At 39.2% G+C, this 12,205-nt stretch overlaps 2 pseudogenes; both read left to right on the top strand.

The window, feature by feature from the left end:
• The first annotated feature begins 1,223 nt into the window (after positions 1 to 1,223).
• LOC110631095 lies at positions 1,224 to 1,732 on the top strand (annotated as a pseudogene).
• A 9,675-nt stretch (positions 1,733 to 11,407) lies between these two features.
• On the top strand, positions 11,408 to 12,205 carry LOC110631289 (annotated as a pseudogene).

A 12,205-nucleotide genomic window follows, 5' to 3' on the forward strand; every position in this document is an offset into this window, starting at 1 on the left:
ATTGCTCTAGAATTAGCTGGAACTAAAGCTGAGTGGCTAAAAAACTTCTTAGCAAATATTCCGTTAGGAATAAAACCAACACCATCTGTACTAATGCGTTGTAATTGCTAAGCGGCAATAGCCATTTCAAAGAATAAAATTGTCAATAGTAAAAATAGACATATTCATCTGAGACATAATGTTATTAAGCAGCTGCTGAAAGATAAAACTATTTCCATTGATTATGTGAAGTCAGAAGTGAATTTGGCCGATTCTCTAGCTAAACCTTTGGGGAGAAAACTAATAGATGAAACATCGAGGGGAATGGGAGTCAATTTGAAATTAATAGTGATGGAAACCCAACCTTTGTGATTGGAGATCCCATGAAAAAGGTTCATATGGGTAATAACAAGTCACTTGTTAGTTCTGCTAGCACTATTTATTGTTATCCCTTCATATGGTGTAAGAAGTGCTAGACTGCACTAATGAGAGGATGAGATAAAAACTCTTAATGATATTCATATTCTTTATAGGTGGTGTATAAATTGCAGTATACACTTGATGATATCACCTATATAGGTCTGGAGTGGAGCCGCTTCTATGAGATTGTGGTATAATTTCTAGAGCACTTATGAACTACCAAGCGCGCACATAGCCTATTAGCGCAAAACAGCGTTGACAATAAGATTTGTGAAGTGTTATGAGATTGATGGGATATTATAATACAAAAGAGAGTTTTTGATTCATAGAAACAAAAGTTTCACCAATTACTCTGTATGTTAAGTCTTATTAATCTAGGTCTAATTCATAGTTCAAAAGACACCAAATTCTAAACATATACACTAAATTTTTTAATTCAGCAATGAAAAATCTTTTAAAATATGTGGGAGATTACTATAAAATTAGTTTAGATTTCAAAAGATTTTATTTATGAGATTTAAATCCAATATTAAATCTGATCGTTATGATTTTATTATATTATATCAATATTTTTATAACCCCGGTCATTTTTTCTACTATAAATATCCTCCATTTTTATAAAGAAAGATACTTCCATTTTTTCTACTTTATTTTTTCTCTCCTGTATTTTCTGCTTGGTTATAAATAAGATATAAATTCTTATCATCTGATCCTGAAAATTAAAATTCTAGAAGGATGTGTTTAACCCAGGAAATTACAAAATAAATACAATATTCAACACGACTCAATTTTCATTATTTTATCTTATTTTTCCGACATCAATTCTCATTTCAAAAACCAAGCAAGAAAAATGTCTCTCATTCCAAGCAGCTTCTTTGGTGGCCGGAGAACCAACGTCTTCGATCCTTTCTCTCTCGACTTTTGGGATCCCTTCTATGGCTTCCCATTCCCAAGCACATCTCTCTGTCTCAGCTCCTCGCTCTGAGTCCGCAAATGAAACTTCAGCATTTTCCAAGACACGCATAGACTGGAAGGAAACTCCGGAGGCTCACGTTTTCAAGGTTGATCTTCTGGGAATAAAGAAAGAGGCAGTGAAAGTGGAGGTAGAAGAAGGCAGGGTTTTGCAGATAAGTGGAGAGAGAAGCAAAGAGAAGGAAGAGAAGAACGATAAGTGGCATAGAGTTGAGAGATCAAGTGGCAAATTCTTGAGAAGATTCAGGCTGCCAGAGAATGCAAAAGTTGGCGAGGTTAAGGCAAGCATGGAGAACGGAGTACTGTTCCTAAAGAGGAGGTCAAGAAACCAGATGTCAAGGCCATTGAGATCTCTGGTTGACTGAAAACAATGGCAAATTCCATTTATGGGGTGTTGCAATTTGGTTTGAAAAAAGGTATTAGAATTACAATATCTTCTAATAAACAAGTAATATAAATGAGTGTAATGTGCAATGTAATGGGTGTTATGCGGTTCTTTTGTATGGAGTTGTAATTTGAGTGTACTGAATTTTCTTTGTTAATAAAGATTTGATCTTTTCGTTTTCTACCTTCTTTAGTGCGTTGAGAATTTCTGGGCTAAGTATGTGAGGTTTCTAATACAGCCCAATGTTCCAAGCAATCATGGACCGAATTCACCAGAAAAAACTAAATCCTTTTGCTTGTTAATTAGTGGAACACAAATGTAAGCAAATTCAACTTATTACCTTCTTCGTATACAGTTTTATTGTCATAATGCTTTCAGACTTTATGGAAATAAATTTTAATGATGAAGATTTTTTCAATAATTCAAATTTTATTTTATTAAAAAATTAATAAAAAGTGCATGTATTTTGACTATAAATTTTTTTTATAATTACTTTTAATTAAAATTTGAATTCAAAAGGAGACTGAGACAGTGAGATTGCCAAAGGAAGAAACAGAAAAGGAAGGAGAAAAACAGAGGTAAAAACATGGAAGGAAAGAGGCAAAGGAAGAGGAGAAGAAAAAGAAAAAGGAGGAGAGAAAAGAGAAAGGAAGCAAGATTCCTAGACTTGATACTAACTTTTAGGTGAAAATGTTAGCAAATCAAAGCAATAAAATTGAGACCGGCAAATGAAAGAGGGCGACACCTGGGCATTTTTGTTACCCATTCAAGGAGTTCCTGCAAGTCCAATTGCCAGAATGGCCCAATTGGTTTTCATCTGAGACTGATGTAGGCTGAAAATAGGCTTTTGAACCTTGGCGGGCTGAGTTGCTAAAATTAGAGGAGAATTGCCGAGCTCGGATTGGTTGTAGGCCTGTTGACGAATTGGTTGGCAGGATGGAAGGCCTGCTTGGCAGGACTGATAGGCAAAAAAAAACCTACTGGGCAAAATCAGCCAACAGCGTGATGCTCAGCTGACCTAGCAACAGGTAGCTCGGATGTCCCGTAGGCCAACCATAAACAAGCTCGGATGTCCCATAGGCCTACTGAGGATGAGCCCGGATGTTCCGTAGGCTTGACAAGGAGCTCGAATGTCTCGTAGGCCTGCCAAGAGGGAACTTGGATACTTAACAAGGCTGATTGCTGCAGGAAGGCTTGATCTGCGGAGTTGGCTGGGGCAGTAGGAATGCCTGGACCATGGAACCTCGGCAAGGCAGGTAGAACTCTAAGAGTGGCCAACGGGCTTGGCAGGGCTGGCAGCCGGATGCATATGACCTCGCCAAGTGCCCGAGACATGGGGGGAAAGGCGAGCAGGCCTCGCCCCAACATGTCCCAGACCCATGCAAGACCCTGCAGGCGCTGATGGGTGAATTCTCTAGAGAATTATGGAACTACCAGTCTCAAAGGTGGCAACCCACCTGTTTCAAGGCAATTGAGCTAGATGCAAGCCTCTGATTGGTCCAGCTGTCCTACCACTTATATTGCTGGAGAATTTTCCTATTTTAATTTATTTTCTCAATTATTTTCATCCAATAGGTAAGGAGGTGGGGGAACACTATAAATACCCCTCCTGCTGAGAATTGTCTATGCTGCACATGTTATATGTTGAGTGTGCTGTGAGAGAAACCCTTGTAAAGAGAGCCCTATTTCTCCAATTATAAATTTGTTCTGAATTAATAAAAGTGCAAGCTTCCCATCTTCAATCTTCTACAATTACTTATCTTCCTTCTTTTATTGCTTGTGTCCATTGGCCATAGCTTCCAAGAGTATTGTGCACTCTTCTGAGTTCAACCTCCTCTTGTTAAACTGCTGCTAGAGGGAAGGCTGACTTAGCCTTGAGAATTGGTCTAAGTGCCGCACATGGCCTTGAAGACACGAATTTACTAAGTCTTCTGGCAAGGAACGTGACAAGTGATATCAGAGCCAAAGGAAGTGAGCATGGCAGATCTAGTTGAACAATTTGTCCATGGTGGCCAAGCTGGTGGCGAAGAGCAGCCCCTTGTGGCGACTCAACCCGCTGGACGAAAGAAAGGATCCAGGGGTAAGTCTCGTGAACCCTCTTGAATTTCTAGTCAGTTAGGTTATGTGGAGATTAGGCTGGCCAAAGTGGAGCTGAAGCTCGTGGATAGTGAGGAGAAGTTCGAGGAGATAGATTTGCACTTGGAGGAACTCACATCGGCTGCTGATGAGTTCCGAGAGGAAGTGCAAACCGCCTTGAATGGTGCCATCAAAAGGCTGGCCAGTGATAATGAGACGACCCACCACAGTCTGGGGGGAGGAAGTAGCCATGCTGAAGGAAGAAAATCGGTTCTTGCGGGAAGAGCTTGACCGAGTGCTTGGCAGAGTGAGGGAAGTGGTGGACGAGCTCACCTTGCTAAAGAAAGCTATGGCGCAAGGGAGTGTTGCTAGTCCATCTATGTCTGTAGGGATGACAGCCACTCCACAGAGGATGGAGGTGCCGAAACCTGCCCCTTTCAAAGGCTCCAGAAATGCCCAAGGAGATAGACAACTTCTTGTGGAGTATGGAGCAATTCTTCAGAGCCATGGGGATCAAGGATGAAGGTGTTAAGGTGGACAATACATCCCTGTATTTGGCAGACACCGCCATGGTGTGGTGGAGGAGGCGTTTTGTTGACATAGAAAAGGGCCTCTACACAATTGCTACCTGGAGTGACTTCAAGAAGGAATTGAAGAAGCAATTTTATCTTGAAAATGTTGCCTTGGAGGCAAGAGCCAAGCTAAGAAGGCTGATCCAACGAGGGAGTATTCAAGGCTATGTCAAAGGATTCTCCAAGGTAATTCTTGAGATCCCTGACTACCCATATAATGAAGCTTTGTTTGCATTCTTAGATGGACTGTAGCATTGGGTAAGGCTAGAAGTCCAAAGAAGGGGAGCTCAAGACTTGGCCACAAAAATTTCAATTGTTGATTCCTTAGTGGAGTTTAGAAGGCAGCCTGACAAAGGAAAGGCCAAGCCTCACAAGGGCAGGAGAGTTGTTGAAGCTGACCCTAGGCCAAGTGACAACCCTAAGAGTGGCAAGAAGAAGGGGAATACTTTCAAGTTCAAGAAGTCTGAATATTCTTCCAACAAGAATTTAGCATCCCGGCCACCCATTAAGTGCTTCCTTTGTGAAGGCCCTCATCGTGCTAGAGAGTGTCCAAAGATAAAAAAAAAAAAATCTCTCTACCATGGTAGAGGACAAGGAAGGGAGCAGCAAGAAGGGTGAAGAGGCGAGTGTGGGATCACTCTAGTTGGCAATGGTGAGCAAACAGGAGCCATCTAAGGAAAAGAAGGGCCAGCTCTATGTTAACTTTAATATAGGGGACATGAAGGTATGTGCCTTGGTTGACACTAGTGCTTCTATCAATTTTCTTAGGCTGGAGGATGCAAATCGGATGGGAATGGCTTATGAACCAACTTTGGCATGGCTGAAGGCTATTAACTCTAAGCCTAACATGGTCCATGGTGTGGCAAGGGATGTCAATGTGCAAATAGGTGAGTGGCTAGGAACTCTTAACTTTACTATTGTGATTATGGATGATTATCTTTGTGTTTTAGGGATGGAATTCATGGACAAGGTAAAGGCAATCCCCATTCCCTTTGCTGATTCAATGTGCATCATGGAGAATGGGAACATCTGCACCATTCCTCTAGCACGAGGGAAATCTAGCCATAGCCAATCACTTTCGACTATGCAACTGAGCAAGGGAGTCAGGAGGAGGGGAGGGGGCCAACCTATCTTGTCTCCTTGAAGGAGATGATGCTGAAGTGAAGACTGATGCCATTCCCATGGAGGTGCTAGATGTCTTGGAGGAGTCTAAGGAGCTGATGCCATTAGAATTGCCTAAGAAGCTACCACCAAGGAGAGAGGTGGATCATGCTATTGAACTGGAGCCCGGTGCCAAACCACCTTCGAGTGTGCCACATTTTTACTATTATTATTTATGCTAAATTACACATTTTCTAGCTAATTTTGTATTTTTTTATGATATTTTGTAGAAAAAGATAAAGAATGAAGAATTGATGAAAAATGGTCTAAAATGTATGAAGAGTTGATTTGACCGAAGCAATTTGGGCAAATCACCCCCAAGAGTGGCCAAGAAGGCTGCACAAGTAGATGGAAGCAAGAAGCTGAAACTCAAGATCTTGATTTGCCAGAAGCGATTTGCCTAAATCACTGGACAAATCAACTATCGCAGAACAAAGAAGGGAAGAAACAGCACAGACTCGTGAAAGGGTTTGCCCAAATCACCGGCCAAATCAATCACCACAGAAAAGAAAATTGCAGCGTGGTGGAAAATACCAAAATTCAAATTTCAAGAGTTCTATTCCATCTCAAACACACCAAGACTAATCTAAAACACATCAAACACTGTGCAAAAAGAATTCATTCACACAAGAAAGTCTATTTATGAAGAAACACAATCAAGAAAGGAATAAAAAACCAAGTCAAAAAGGAATTCCATCTCATAAAGGACTAATCTAGAGTTTTTGCATCTATAAAAAGGCAGCAACCAGCAGCAGCAGAACATCACCAATTCGAAGAGCCTCAGCAGCACCGAATCAGACTTCTTTTCTTTTTTCTTTTCTCTTTTTGTTATCTTTGCCCACCATAAGTGGCTAAATACATTTTCTTCTAGTTGAAGTTGGAGAAATTTTAGTTTGATTATGAATTGGGAGATCTGAAACTCTATTGTCAATACTTCTATTTTTCAGTATTTATGCAACTTTATTCTTCATGTTATTATTGCCTTGCTGTTATGATCAATAGGACCCGTTACTTTTAATTGCAAAGTAATATATTTTTAGTTTAAATAATTTAGGTCCGTAATTGCTTAGATTGTTCAAACACAAATAATAATTAGGGTAACAACTCAGAGGTTGCATGATCTAACTAACTACGTGGTTGGCTAAGTTAGAATTAGGTTTCTCTATTTCTTAAAGCAGTGACAGTTGAAAAGTAAAAACCTCCAAGGACATTCCTTGGCGACTTGTTAACTAGTGTTTGATTAGCAAACATTTCCTAATCAAACTAAACTTAAGGAGAGATTTGGTTGTGTGGAGAGTCTTCCACAACCTAAACTAATTTATTGAAACAAATAGAAGAATTAAAGTATCCTACACTTCAACTAGAATCTTTTTATCATTGATTTACTCATCTTTTAATAATTGCTTTCTTATACTACTTTAATTTTAATCTTAGTTCATCATCATCAAAAACCACTCTCTTTATTTTACTTTTATTATTAATTTGCCCAAGTTATTGTTAAGAAAGTCCTAAGTGTCAATTCCCTGTAAATTCGACCCTATTACCACTATCTGCAGTTCTTAATTGTTTATTATTAATAGGTTATTTTTTATGGTTTTGACAACCGTTATCAAGTTGCAAGAGTTGTTGAACTAGGCACGGCTTGGCAGAGTGTGCAAGTATTCTGTTGATGGGGAGCTTTTGAAGACAGACTCAGGTTGCTTGTATGTCCCAGATTGGGGAGACTTGCACAGGGATATTATAAGGAAAAGCCATGATTCTCTGTGGCTGGTCACCCTGGCATAAATCACACCAAGATACTGGTGGAGCATGCCTACTCTTGGCCTTGGCTGAAGTATGATGTGGAGGCCTATGTGACAACTTGCTTGGTGTGTCAGCAAGACAAGGGTGACCAGAGGAAACCAGTTGGACTATTGGATCTTTTACCCATTCCCGAGGAGCCATGGTAGTCTATTTCTATGGATTTCATTGTGGGACTTTCAAAAGTGGATGGGTGTGGCAACATCATGGTAGTTGTGGACGGATTCAACAAGTATGCTACTTTCATCCCTGTTCCGGATAAATTCAATGTTGAAGATACTGCTAGGTTGTTCTTTAGATTTATTGTCAAGTATTGGGGCATACCTCGGTCTATTGTGAGTGACCGTGATATACGCTTCACGGGAAAATTCTGGACCGAGCTGTTCAGGTTGCTTGGCACGGAGCTGAATTTTTCAACCTCATTCCATCCACAAACAGATGGGCAGACAGAAAGGGTGAATGCTTTGTTGGAAATGTACTTAAGGTACTTTGTCAGTGCTAATCAGAAGAACTGGGTGCAGCTCTTAGATGTGGCACAATTCTCCTACAACTTGCAGAAATCTGAGGCAACTAGAGCTAGCCCATTTTAGATTGCCACGAGGAGACAACCTCTCACTCCTCACACAATTGCCACAAGCTATGAAGGAAAGAGTCCAGGTGCTTACAAGATGGCTAAGGGTTGGCAAGAAAAGAGAGAAATTACTAAAGAATACCTTAGCAAAGCTTCGAAGAAGATGAAGAAATGGGCCAATGTATCAAAAAGGCATGTGGAGTTTAAGGAGGGAGACTTGGTTATGGTTAAACTCCTTCCACACTTATTGATGAACTATGGGAAGGTCCATAAGGGTCTTCTTCAAGGATATGAGGGCCCCTTCCCGATTGAGAAACGGATTGGAAATGTGTCATATCAAGTGAAGCTGCCAGAACATCATGTGAGCATGTTGAAACCTTTTCACAAGGATGAGGGTGAACCAAGTAAAAGAGTGTCTTAATGAGCACTAGCTGCTGTTGGCATGAGCTATGCTAACCAGGTGAAGGAGATAGTATCGTATCGGGTGGTGCTAAGGAGAGCAAACTATCCAAGTTATAAAGAATACTTGGTATGCTGGAAGGGCCTGTCTCATGCTGAAGCTACTTGGGAGCATGAGCTCAATCTATGGAAAAATGAAGGTGAGGTGGTAGCTTACTGGCAAGGAGCGATGAGGGCATCACCACATTAGTTGGAGGAGAATGTTACCCACCTAAGGAGCTCCCGCAAGTCCAATTGGCAGAGTAGCCCAATTGGCCATCATCAGGAGCTGATGTAGGCTAGAAATAGGCTTTTGAGCCTTGGCGGGCTGAGTTGCTAAAATTGGAGGAGAATTGCCTAACTCGGATTGGCTGGAGGCCTGTTGAAGGATTGGCTAGCAGGATGGAAGGCATGCTTGGCAGGATTGATAGGCGAAAAAACCTGTTGGGCAAAATCAGCCAGCAGCGTGATGCTCAGCTAGCCTGGCGACAGGCAGCTCGGATGTCCCATAGGCCAACCATGAACAAGCTCGGATGTCCCGTAGGCCTACCGAGGATGAGCCCGAATGTCCCGTAGGCTTGACAAGAAGTCTGGATGTCTCGTAGGCCTGCCAAGAGGGAACTTGGATACTTGGTAAAGCTGATTGCCGCATGAAGGCTTGATCTGCGGAGTTGGCTGGGGCAGTAGGAATGCCTGGGCTGTGGAACCTCGGCAAGGCAAGTAGAACTCCACAAGTGAGCAGCGGGCTTGCCAGGGCTAGCAGCCCGGATGCCTGTGATCTCGCCAAGCACCCAAGACACGGGGGAAAGGCACGCAGTCCTCGCCCCAATAAGTCCCAGACCCGTGCAAGCCCCTGCAGGCGTTGATGGGTGAATTCTCCAAAGAATTCTGGAACCACCGGTCTCATAGGCGGCAACCCACCTATTTTAAGGCGATTGGGCCAAATGCAAGCCTCTGATTGGTCCAACTGTCCTACCACTTATGTGGCTGAAGAATTTTCCTATTTTTAATTTATTTTCTCAATTATTTTCGGCCAATAGTTAAGGAGGTAGGGGAACACTATAAATACCCCTCCTGCTAAGAATTGGCTATGTTGTACATGCTACATTTTGAGTATACTATGAGAGAAACCCCTGTAAAGAGAGCCCTATTTCTCCACTTGTAAATCTGTTCTGAATTAATAAAAGTGCAAACTTCCCATCTTCAATCTTCTACAATTACTTATCTTCTTTCTTTTATTTCTTGTGTCCATTGGCCATAGCTTCCAAGGGTGCTCTGCACTTTTTTGAATTCAACCTCCTCTTGTTGAACTGTTGCTAGAGGGAAGGCTGACTTAGCCCTGAGAATTGGTCTAAGTACCGCATGTGGCCTTGACGAGACGAATTTACTAAGTCTTCTGATAAGGAATGTGACATTTTACTTAATTAGGTTTGAAAAAAAAATTTGTCCTGAATCCGGGTTAAAAAAAAATAAATCATGTTGTTTTGTCACATTTTAGAGAGATGCGGGGACAAATAATAGATTTACCGCATCTTAAATTATCAAAATTTTCTTAAAGAAAAAGGAAAACTGATATTTAATATTTTTTTGAAACTGAATGACTAAAAATAATAAATATTTAATCGCTATAATTAATGGATTGATTAATTAATATATTTATTTTAAAAATTTTATAAAATTTTAATATATTTTTCTTAAAATTAAAAAATTAACTAATAAATTTTTTCATAGTATAAAATTAAATAATAATTTATATATATATATATATTAAGGGTTAATATATTTTTTAATTAAAATAATTGATATTGCTGACATTAGATAGACGACATAGCTGAATCGAAAATGTATTGTGATTGGTTATGATCTGTAAGGAAGGAAGAAAACATGAGGTGATGATGAGTACCCACAGTAATCACTCTGACGCTTAAGTCATTATCTCAAAAGGAGAATATAATAAATTGCTTAGAGATTTAGTCGTACAGGATAGCGTACTTTTATTTCTGTGCAGAAATATAGTGTTGAATATTCAATAATTCAATAATAATGTGGTCGGCTATTTAGTAAGAAATATTATCAGCTAATAAATTGGCAATCCAATGATTACAGGTAAAAGGCGAAATGACGACTAATAAATTGGCAATCCAATGATTACAGGTAAAAGGCGAAATACGACGCACTAAATATTATGGTGTTCGAATCTTTCTTCTCTAGGGATGAACTACATTTCCTACTCAACTTATCCTTATCACATAAATATATGTCGCGACAGCTTACGGTTTATTTTAGGGGATTATTATGTAATATCAATAGTCTTGTTATGTAATATCAATAAAATAAGTTAATAACTACATAAAATAATAAAATAAATAATTTGGTATACACTATAAAAAAATAATTAAAAAATTTATTGATCAAATTATTAAAAAAATTAATGACTAAAATAAATTATTATCCGTTTACCATTTAAAATACTAAAAGAAAAATTATAATTGTAATTTTACTTTTTTAGTAATATATTTTATTAATTTTTTTTTTTACATATGAACAAGTATCTTAAATTTTATAAGATATGATTATTTATTCTTAAATTTTAAGAACTTTTCCCACTAGTGAAGAGAATGAGGCATGGGCTTATATTTTGCATGCAGCCACAGGAGGAGAAATTATAAAATAATAAATTAATAAAACAAAAATATATGTATAAAAAATAATTTTTTAAAAAAATTAAATGAGTTATCATGTTTTAAGCGTTCATCATCTATTTTTAGTTAATATATATATATATATATATATATATATTAATTTATTATACTATATAAAATTGCCTAAATATACCATAGTTGTTGTACTGTATAATTACTCACATACGTCAGACACGATCCTTTACTCCAATTTCCTCTAACATTCTAGAAAGATCTCCTGTTTCCTTGTTCGTGAACCATCGAGAACTAACCATATACTTCTAGAAGTTTCATCATATAACAGTTAAGAAACCGCACCCCATATATACCACCTTCCTTCCCCTCTTCAAACCCCAGATCTAAGCATAGAAATACACAAATACAAATTAAGCCTTCAGTGAGCAATCTTGTTCTTTTCTCTCAATTCCCATTTGAAAAACCAAGCAAGAAAAATGTCTCTCATTCCAAGCAGCTTCTTCGGTAGCCGGAGAACCAACGTCTTCGATCCTTTCTCTCTCGACTTCTGGGATCCCTTCTATGACTTCCCATTCCCAAGCACATCTCTCTCAGTCTCAGCTCCTCGCTCTGAGTCCGCAAATGTAACTTCAGCATTTGCCAAGACGCGCATAGACTAGAAGGAAACTCCGGAGGCTCACGTTTTCAAGGCTGATCTTCCAGGAATAAAGAAAGAGGAAGTGAAAGTGGAGGTAGAAGAGGGCAGGGTGTTGCAGATAAGTGGAGAGAGAAGCAAAGAGAAGGAAGAGAAGAACGATAAGTGGCATAGAGTTGAGAGATCAAGTGGCAAATTCTTAAGAAGATTCAGGCTGCCAGAGAATGCAAAAGTTGACGAGGTTAAGGCAAGCATGGAGAACGGAGTCTTGACAGTGACTGTTCCTAAAGAGGAGGTCAAGAAACCAGATGTCAATGCCATTGAGATCTCTGGTTGACTGAAAACAATGGCAAATTCCATCTATGGGGTGTTGCAGTTTGGTCTGAAAAAAGGTATTAGAATTACAATATCTTCTAATAAACAAGTAATATAGATGAGTGTAATCTGTAATATAATTGGTGTTATGTGGTTCTTTTGCATGGAGTTGTAATTTGAGTGTACTGAATTTTCTTTGTTAATAAAGATTTGATCTTTTCGTTT

This window comes from Manihot esculenta, chromosome 14 (genome assembly GCF_001659605.2).
Source record: "Manihot esculenta cultivar AM560-2 chromosome 14, M.esculenta_v8, whole genome shotgun sequence".
In the NCBI taxonomy this organism is placed as follows: domain Eukaryota; kingdom Viridiplantae; phylum Streptophyta; class Magnoliopsida; order Malpighiales; family Euphorbiaceae; genus Manihot; species Manihot esculenta.